The 10,892-nt window shown below is 32.6% G+C and overlaps 1 long non-coding RNA gene across 1 annotated transcript; it reads left to right on the top strand.

Annotated features, from left to right (window-relative positions):
• The first annotated feature begins 216 nt into the window (after positions 1–216).
• On the top strand, positions 217–7,548 carry LOC144431276 (uncharacterized). The gene is made up of 3 exons (XR_013479905.1): positions 217–280; positions 6,419–6,541; positions 7,447–7,548. It is a non-coding gene; the product is annotated as an uncharacterized LOC144431276 (long non-coding RNA).
• Positions 7,549–10,892: the final 3,344 nt, after the last annotated feature.

The following is a 10,892-nucleotide window of genomic DNA, read 5'->3' as shown; positions in this document are numbered from 1 at the left end:
TAAAGTATAAGCATAGTTTCTCTGTGCTCCTGTCAAATTACATTTTCTGTAACTTATAAACCTCAAACTTAATAATGACGTAGTTCGAACATCTATATATAATTCAAATCAATATCATACAAAATTTACCTACATTTCATTATCTCATATAAATTTCAGCTTTCAGAAACACTTCTTGAAAGAGGGAAAGACAATTCATCATTATATCTAAAGATATGCGGGGTTATTCGTCCGATTATGCATCACTGAGAGAGGTGGCTGCCTCGAGTCTAAAGAGCAAGTATGTTATTAAAATCTTTTTAATCTTTCTAATTTACATTCATCACCACTATTCACGGAGCCCCACAATCAATTTTAAAATTGGTATCTATTACTATTCCTAAATAAGTTAAAATTACTTTACTTAATTTAAATGCTAAACATTTTAATAGGCTTAATACCAGGTGAATTTGCAACCCAATTTCTTAATTGAAAACCGGCATTATAAAATATTAAAACTAAAAATCTAAATCTAAAACGGAAGATATCACCATAAGTTTTGTTCTAGCAGTCTCACAGCAGATTGAAAACGCTTTTCAGACATTGTAAATTTGTGTTATGTTAGGATTTCTTTAAAATGTATACCATATAGGAACTGAAATGGAAACACAGTAAATTGTTCGCGCGATGTACCTTTTGTCTATATTGAAACTACCGATGGAGCCCAATACGACTTTTTCTCTGTATGTGACGATATATAAGATAATTAATGCAAAATATATCGAACATTTTTTTTGCAATATTTTAAATTACAATCGTTCGTATTTTGTCGATATCTTTAAAATAATTTTGAGTGCCGAAAAAACAAATCAAATTTGATTAACTTTAAAATACGATTCCGGTCTACTTATAGTTGGCAGTTTGGGACGTATTTCGTGCAATTTTCAAATAGTGATTTTTCATTTATTAAATAATCGTAAAAGTTTTCCAGACTAAAATTCGAGTAACGAAGAAAACAAATAAATTACTATGACAAGATATTTTGAATGCTCGCACCGGCTATGAATTGAATATTTTACTCGAGAGACAACTTTTTATCCTCTGCGATCTTACTTATATATAATGTCACATTTGAATTTGCGCTCGTTTTCATATTTCGACACTACTGATGTCAAATTTTATTAGTGTTATTACTTCTTTGGAAGAAATTTTTGTAAAAGTGTTTGAAGTATCGTTGTACATGTTTAATAGCTGAGTTTTAGGCGGAATATCGTACAATTTTAGCATCTCTTTGAAAATTAGCTGTTTGCATCTAATAATTAAATATTCACTCCAGCTCACCATATTAAGATTTTGTGTCAACGCTTCCGAGTGGCCAAAAACTTAATATGGATACGCATTATCGCAAAGTTACCTTATGTCCAGGCTTTTCCTTGGGAAACGTGCCATGAGATGGGATGAGATAACACACCTTTGTATTTCCCATGGGACGCGTGGGACACGAAAACCATATGATTTTCAGGGAAATGATGGTAAAAATTTTCGTTATGGATTTCGTGTCCATATATTTGAGCATAACATTTTCAGCATTAACAATATACTTCGTGAAAGGGCTGATGGACACATATATAATAGTTATGAATAAACAGTTAACTAAGTCCGTTTTTTCGGGAAACCTGCTGACAAAGTATTATTTTTATTATATTGAGTATAAGCTCAGCTTCGGTTTGTCTGTCAAATGGAATTTTTTTTGGTAAACCCCCCAAATCCTTTATAATATCATGATTCGGACAACTATCGTTTTTTTAGGCTAATGAGCGAATAAAACAAGAATGAATTTTAGCAATAAAAAACCGTGTTTTTGTTATATTACCGCCCAATATTCCGAATAAAACTTGCATTACTTTGTTCCAAATTTTGTCAAATTTTCGTCATTGTTGAGAAGGAACTTTTCCCCTTGTGTTTGCAGTAATACTGTTAGTTTAGGCACCAATGCGCGCTAATAATTTTATATGGCAAAGTCTTTAGAACCGGACCAGTGTTCACTTCTCAGTATCGTTGGCATGAAAATTAATAGTATCAGCAATCATTCACTGGGGCAATGGTTTTCAAAGGGTGGGGCGCGGTTTGCAAAAGGGGCGTAGACAATTTTTGAGGGGGCATGTAGCTAATTAAATCTATTTTTTGTTTGTTGGACTTAATCGTGCAATTTTTGGATATTTACATTCCATCCCCGTCCATCCCCGTATTTTCAAGGTATTTTTGAATGAAACATAATATTTGTTATATGTAGCTTATTGCTAGCTAGTTATTTTTGAGTTGTTGCGAGCATTTTCATAACAAGAGTTACATTGTAATCACCACAATTCGTAAAAATATTTTCATAGCTATACTATACTTATGAATAAAAATTATACTCGAGATATAAGTACCAGTACTTCTTTATCGATTTCTCCTTGAATCCTCCTTTGAAAACGTCTACCTAACTGCTAGAACAGCATTGTATCAATAATAATATAGAGAGGAAATCATTAATTCTAAAACATTGAAACTCATTTCTATGTATAATGAATTGAATTGAGTACACACTGAGTTTTGCGGATACAAGGGCGTCTATATATCCTGTGTCATATTTATATGTATATTGACTTCTTTTATTGATAGCATAGTCATTATTTTCTTGCATAGAATTTATTGATTTAATTTTCTGGGCCAATCTGGCTAATCTTATATATGTAATTTGAAAGTATCATGGTCTATGACCATGGTAGTAACCAGTTAACCGTGTCATTCGTGTTCCAAGCTAGAATTACATTAGCTTTCCAATAACGATGTGATATAAGTAATTCCAACCTAGTGTATCAATGTGAATTCTATACCATTTGGCACTGGTTAACTACGCCATGCAAGCCCCGAACTAAAATATCGTTTCAAGTGGCGATACTGTAACGCAGTGGTTCTCAAACTTCTTCGTATTGTGACACCCTCCAAAAAATATGCTCAAGTTGCGACTTTTCGTGGAAACCGTATTAAACCGTACCTTCCAATAAAGGACCTTTTTTGCAATGAGTTTCATTTAAACGATCAAAGAAAACTAGACCAAAGTCAGTGAAAATGCATTTAATGGGATGGGAATACTTGCGTCTTTTTACAACTGTTACTGAACCTTGGTAAGATTTGTGAGCGCCGCACGCATTTCTCTCTCAACATTTACTCGAGATCGATATTTTGTTCGTATTACGACCATGGTCGCAAATCTTGCTTCGCATGAATACGAAATCGCAAAAGGGATCAGAGTGCGCAACGCTTTTTTTTCACCAATGAAGGATGATCCTTATTGAAGAAAATCCAAATTTCTTTTTACATCGATTTCGTTTAAAAACGACGAAGAGAAGCAGCAATGTTTTGTTGAAGCAAGATTTTGGCCAGTGAAACATGTTATCTAATAAGCCCAAACGTCATTTAGTATCATCGCATCCCCAGTTGCAACAAAAATCACGGAATTTTACTACTTGAACGATCCAAAGTCAATGTAGCCTACGTCGTACTTGCGTTTTTAGCCTTTTCTTGTTTAGTATCATTTTCACGCTTGTATTATTACTTTTTCTAAGTGCCGCAAAAGAGATTCCGCAAAAATTTTTACGACGCCCATTTTGAAAACCACTGCTGTAACGTATCAATATAGCCGTAAATCCTATTGGTAATACTTCGTTCATGTTCATAACTGACTGAAAATCTAGAAATATATTTCATATTGGTAATAGTTCGTTCATGTTCATAACTTTTTGAATCTAGAAATATATTTCCTATTGCTATATCGTTGATTGCAGGTACTAATATGTTAGGTTATTATGTGTATACATCTATATAAATGATCCAATAGAATAAATACACGGATTTGTCTATATTTCTTATGTTTTATTTATATGGGTATTTCTTTATTGATAACATGATTTTTAATGTTCTGTGTAGAATGCACTTGTTTTTTTCCACAAAATAGTATCATACTATAAAAAAGAATCCGACTAAGCGCAGAAATGTATCTGTAAATTATCATGGTTTATATCAGTGGTTCCTAACCTTCTTATTCACAGTAATATATACCCACCCAGTTTACAAAAACATTTGAGGTCAGAAACGAATATATTACAGAACAAATAAACAAGGTAAATCATAGTTTATAGTGTTTTTTTCAATGAGATATATAAGCTTATTGGTCTTCCAGAGAGTATTTTTTTTTAAATATTTGGTGACATTTTCGTCAGCCACAATCTCAACTCACCCCGTTTACTAATTGAATGGCGATGTTTTTTTTGATAGCACTTGTTTCATTATTACAAACCCCTTCTCTACCACAAACGAGGTCGTAAATGAAAGAATCCAGGTTTCTGACTTCTGTCTTTTTTGCATGGTTTGTCAAATTATAAGAGATTTTCATTAAAAAGATACATCTTTATAAAAATCACGTATCGATGCATTTCTCAAATATAACATATGGATTTTATTTCCTCATTTCATTGCATTTCAAGGAGTTCCATTTAAATTAAATATTTTCTGCGCTATTGAACCCCTGTCCATTGCAGCGTGTTCTCATTCGTCGTATTATATTTAAATTGTAGGCTCGTTAAACGATTAACTTTTCACTAAATTATCAGGTTATAATATAATTATAACCGCCCACTTTGAGAATCCCTGGTTTATACCACCTGGTAGTAAACAGATAATAACTATGCCATCCATGTTCCAATCCAGAATCGCAATAAATTTTCAATACTGGTAATATTGGAGTGAGTCTAATCAAGTACATTAATATAACCGTGAATCTTACTACCTTCGATACTGGTTAACCATGTAATTTGTGTCCCAAACTGAAATTTTCAATAAGGATAATATATAAATCAGGCCAATTGTACACCCGACTTATAGTTCCCTTGGTAGTCCTAGTAACCAATAACCATACAATTCATATTGATAAGTGTTCGAAGCTGGCAATCGATGGTAGTCCAAGTAACCATACGATTCATATTGATAAGTGTTCGAAGCTGGCATTCCTTGGTAGTTCAAGTAACCATACGGTTCATATTGATAAGTGTTTGAAGCCGGCAAACCTTGGTAGTCCAAGTAACCATACGATTCATATTTATGAATGTTCGAAGTAGATTGATAAGTGTTCGAAGCTGGCAATATTCCTAATGCGCTGTTTTTAAGTGCGAGTATTCATATCTTATATTTATGCGTGTATGTAATATGTATGACGCTTTATTATTGCAAATATTACGACTCTAAAATCGTTTATCATGAGGTACCAAAGCTAACATGTCCTTATCATTCTGCATACCATATACCATTTTTTTATTATCTTGAAACCCGTTTTCACCAGAGGGTATTAATGTAGTTGTTAATCCCCTCTCCCAAAATTCGTGTCCTAAAATTAAATTTCCTATGATATACTATAGCCGCAAATACCTTATAACCAGTATAGACCTTCATTGGTAGTGTTCCTAGAACCCATGCCCCTCATGTCCATAAGTTTTCAAATCTAGAAATATATTCCCTATTTCTTCATAGTTTATTTTGAGTATTAATATGTTATGTTCTTATAATGAATGTAGAATGTCTACAATCCCTGTGGCTAATTTAGAGGACCTCAATATTAGGTAAATATAACGCACAATGCCTGTGGTACACAAACATTTTAAGCCGTTCAAGTTTGGAATATCTCGCGTCTCGTGTAAATTACTTGTATATCTATCAATAAATAATATCTGCAATTTTTTCGGGAAACCTGCTGACAAAGTATTATTTTTATTATATTGAGTATAAGCTCAGCTTTGGTTTGTCTGTCAAATGGAATTTATTTTGGAAAATTCTCTAGTCTAAATACTGTATAATATCATGATTCGGACAACTATCGTTTTTTTCTGGCTAATAAGTAATTCCAACCGAGTGTATCAATGTGAATTCTATACGATTTGGCATTGGTTAACTACGCCATGCAAGCCCCAAAAATAAAATATCGTTTCCAGTTGGCGATACTGTAACCCAGCAAATCAGCAAATAATTTTATTTAAACGAAAAATTAATATATTTTTTTTTAACTTTCAGGATAAGCTTAGCTACTCTGTGTCCATGTTAATTACAGCTCCAAAGATTGATAAGGACATAGTTTAAAAGACTATGTCTTTAACCAAATCTCTTTTCTGTATTTCTGTTAAATAGCATTTTTTGTGATTTAAATAACTTGATAGTGTCTTGGGTCAACGAAATTTAGTTTCACCTAAAGTTAGATGGACTCGGTATACACATGAACATAACATTGGATTGATTTTTTTTTATGTATTTTTAATATAAGTTTACCTTCGCTTTACCTCTGCCAAACAGCACTTTTTGCGATTTACAAATCCCAAACTTGATAATGAAACTATATATTTATTTTCAGTTTTCTAAAACACTGCTTGAAAGAGTCATTGCATCAAACAGAATCGACATTGTTAATAGTCTGGTGCATCACGGAGTGAGATTCACGCCTATATAGTCTGAAGAGTAAAGAGCAAGTATATATGTAATCTTATAATCTTTTAATTCATATTTTGTCACGTATAAACTGATATATATATCATGTTCAATCCCGCTAGTCAGAAAGAGCTGCAAATATTTCAATTATCGCACAAGATGTCCAAAATATTATCCATTGAGAACCACTACATTAGGCCGTTTTTCTTTATCAATTTTACCCTTTCATTTTTGTTTCGCGAGGCGAGATAAAAAGTGTAAAAGTTCCGTGGCCGAAAAAGTTTGGGAAACGTGGTCTAGAACAGTAGTTTTTTTTACCTGGGTTCAATCGAATTTTGGGTACTGATAAACTATTAACTATTTAAGATTTAGATAATGAGATACAACATAGCACACTGACAGATCATTCAAAATATGTAATATTTATAATATTGAAAATCTGCAAATAATATAGAATGAATGTAAATGGATATCAATATGCTACAAGTTGTCGTCTTTGTATCTTCAGAATAAGCATAGCTTATCACAAGGGCGTGGACAATTTATTGAGGGGCGTAAAGGAAAAATTTGTTAGATTTTATCTTTCCCGCCTTATTTTCGATATTTTCCTTTCTTGAATATGTAGCCGTATTTTCAACGTGCTCTTCATGAATATAAATATATTTTATATGATGTGTTGCAATATTATACGCTGACAAATCATTCCAAAGTAATATTTGTAATTTAGGGGGAAATCTGTGAATAATTTGTCAATGAACTGACAATTAATATTTTCATTTTTATGTATCTAAACTCTAAAGTATAAGCATAGTTTCTCTGTGCTCCTGTCAAATTACATTTTCTGTAACTTATAAACCTCAAACCTAGTAATGACGTAGTTCGAACATCTATATATAATTCAAATCAATATCATACAAAATTTACCTACATTTCATTATCTCATATAAATTTCAGCTTTCTGAAACACTTCTTGAAAGAGGGAAAGACAATTCATCATTATATCTAAAGACATGCGGGGTTATTCGTCCGATTATGCATCACTGAGAGAGGTGGCTGCCTCGAGTCTAAAAAGCAAGTATGTTAATAAAATCTTTTCAATCTTTCTAATTTACATTCATCACCACTATTCACGGATCCCCACAATCAATTTTAAAATTGGTATCTATTACTATTCCTAAATAAGTTAAAATTACTTTACTTAATTTAAATGCTAAACATTTTAATAGGCTTAATACCAGGTGAATTTGCAACCCAATTTCTCAATTGAAAACCGGCATTATAAAATATTAAAACTAAAAATCTAAATCTAAAACGGAAGATATCACCATAAGTTTTGTTCTAGCAGTCTCACAGCAGATTGAAAACGCTTTTCAGACATTGTAAATTTGTGTTATGTTAGGATTTCTTTAAAATGTATACCATATACCATATAAGTTTTCCCGACTAAAATTTGAGTAACAAAGAACACAAATAAATTACTATGACAAGATATTTTGAATGCTCGCACCGGCTATGAATTTAATATTTTACTCGAGAGACAACTTTTTATCCTCTGCGATCTTACTTATATATAATGTCACATTTGAATTTGCGCTCGTTGTCATATTTCGACACTACTGATGTCAAATTTTATTAGTGTTATTACTTCTTTGGAAAGTCACAAAATTGGACAAGTCAGTATTTTATTAAGTAATCGGAGCGCCTAAGTTTTTCCCACGGAGCACTTTGAGAACATATGCTTTAATAGACCAGGGAAGAAATTTTCGTAAAAGTGTTTGAAGTATCGTTGTACATGTTTAATAGCTGAGTTTTAGGCGGAATATTGTACAATTTTAGCATCTCTTTGAAAATTAGCTGTTTGCATCTAATAATTAAATATTCACTCCAGCTCACCATATTAGGATTTTGTGTCAACGCTTCCGAGTGGCCAAAAACTTAATATGGATACGCATTATCGCAAAGTTATCTTATGTCCAGGCTTGTCCATGGGAAACGTGCCATGAGATGGGATGAGATAACACACCTTTGTATTTCCCATGGGACGCGTGGGACACGAAAACCATATGATTTTCAGGGAAATGATGGTAAAAATTTTCGTTATGGATCTCGTGTCCATATATTTGAGCATAGCTCTCTTGTTAGTTATAAAGAGCAAAACATATTCAGCATTAACAATATACTTCGTGAAAGGGCTGATGGACACATATATAATAGTTATAAATAAAAAGTTAACTAAGTCTGTTTTGTCGGGAAACCTGCTGACAAAGGATTATTTTTATTATATTGAGTATAAGCTCAGCTTCGGTTTGTCTGTCAAATGGAATTTTTTTGGTAAACCCCCCAAATACTTTATAATATCATGATTCGGACAACTATCGTTTTTTTGAGGCTAATGAGCGAATAAAACAAGAATGAATTTTAGCAATAAAAAACCGTGTTTTTGTTATATTACCGCCCAATATTCCGAATAAAACTTGCATTACTTTGTTCCAAATTTTGTCAAATTTTCGTCATTGTTGAGAAGGAACTTTTCCCCTTGTGTTTGCAGTAATACTGTTAGTTTAGGCACCAATGCGCGCTAATAATTTTATATGGCAAAGTCTTTAGAACCGGACCAGTGTTCACTTCTCAGTATCGTTGGCATGGAATTTAATAGTATCAGCAATTATTCACTGGGGCAATGGTTTTCAAAGGGTGGGGCGCGGTTTGCAAAAGGGGCGTAGACAATTTTTGAGGGGGCATGTAGCTAATTAAATCTATTTTTTGTTTGTTGGACTTAATCGTGCATTTTTTGGATATTTACATTCCATCCCCGTCCATCCCCGTATTTTCAAGGTATTTTTGAATGAAACATAATATTTGTTATATGTAGCTTATTGCTAGCTAGTTATTTTTGAGTTGTTGCGAGCATTTTCATAACAAGAGTTACATTGTAATCACCACAATTCGTAAAAATATTTTCATAGCTATACTATACTTATGAAAAAAAATTATACTCAAGATATAAGTACCAGTACTTCTTTATCGATTTCTCCTTGAATCCTCCCTTGAAAACGTCTACCTAACTGCTAGAACTAAAAGGAATCAGAGTGCGCAACGCTTTTTTTTTACCAATGAAGGATGATCCTTATTGAAGAAAATCCAAATTTCTTTTTACATCGATTTCGTTTAAAAACGACGAAGAAAAGCAGCAATGTTTTGTTGAAGCAAGCTTTTGGCCAGTGAAACATGTTATCTAATAAGCCCAAACGGCATTTAGTATCATCGCATCCCCAGTTGCAACAAAAATCACGGAATTTTACTACTTGAACGATCCAAAGTCAATGTAGCCTACGTCGTACTTGCGTTTTTAGCCTTTTCTTGTTTAGTATCATTTTCACGCTTGTATTATTACTTTTTCTATGTGCCGCAAAAGAGATTCCGCAAAAAAAAAAATTTACGACGCCCACTTTGAAAACCACTGCTGTAACGTATCAATATAGCCGTAAATCCTATTGGTAATAGTTTATTCATGTTCATAACTGTCTGAATCTAGAAATATATTTCCTATTGGTAATAGTTCGTTCATGTTCCTAACTTTTTGAATCTAGAAATATATTTCCTATTGCTATATCGTTGATTGCAGGTACTAATATGTTAGGTTATTATGTGTATACATCTATATAAATGATCCAATAGAATAAATACACGGATTTGTCTATATTTCTTGTGTTTTATTTATATGGGTATTTCTTTATTGATAACATGATTTTTAATGTTCTGTGTAGAATGCACTTGTTTTTTTCCACAAAATAGTATCATACTATAAAAAAGAATCCGACTAAGCGCAGAAATGTATCTGTAAATTATCATGGTTTATATCAGTGGTTCCTAACCTTCTTATTCACAGTAATATATACCCACCCAGTTTACAAAAACATTTGAGGTCAGAAACGAATATATTACAGAGCAAATAAACAAGGTAAATCATAGTTTATAGTGTTTTTTTCAATGAGATATATAAGCTTATTGGTCTTCCAGAGAGTATTTTTTTTTAAATATTTGGTGACATATTCGTCAGCCACAATCTCAACTCACCCCGTTTACTAATTGAATGGCGATGTTTTTTTTGATAGCACTTGTTTCATTGTTACAAACCCCTTCTCTACCACAAACGAGGTCGTAAATGAAAGAATCCAGGTTTCTGACTTCTGTCTTTTTTGCATGGTTTGTCAAATTATGAGAGATATTCATTAAAAAGATACATCTTTATAAAAATCACGTATCGATGCATTTCTCAAATATAACATATGGATTTTATTTCCTCATTTCCTTGCATTCCAAGGAGCTCCATTTAAATTAAATATTTTCTGCGCTATTGAACCCCTGTCCATTGCAGCGTGTTCTCATTCGTCGTATTA

Source organism: Styela clava, chromosome 13 (assembly GCF_964204865.1).
Source record: "Styela clava chromosome 13, kaStyClav1.hap1.2, whole genome shotgun sequence".
Lineage (NCBI taxonomy): Eukaryota > Metazoa > Chordata > Ascidiacea > Stolidobranchia > Styelidae > Styela > Styela clava.
Note: the sequence above shows the minus strand (reverse complement) of the source record. Positions and strands in the feature narration are given on the sequence as shown.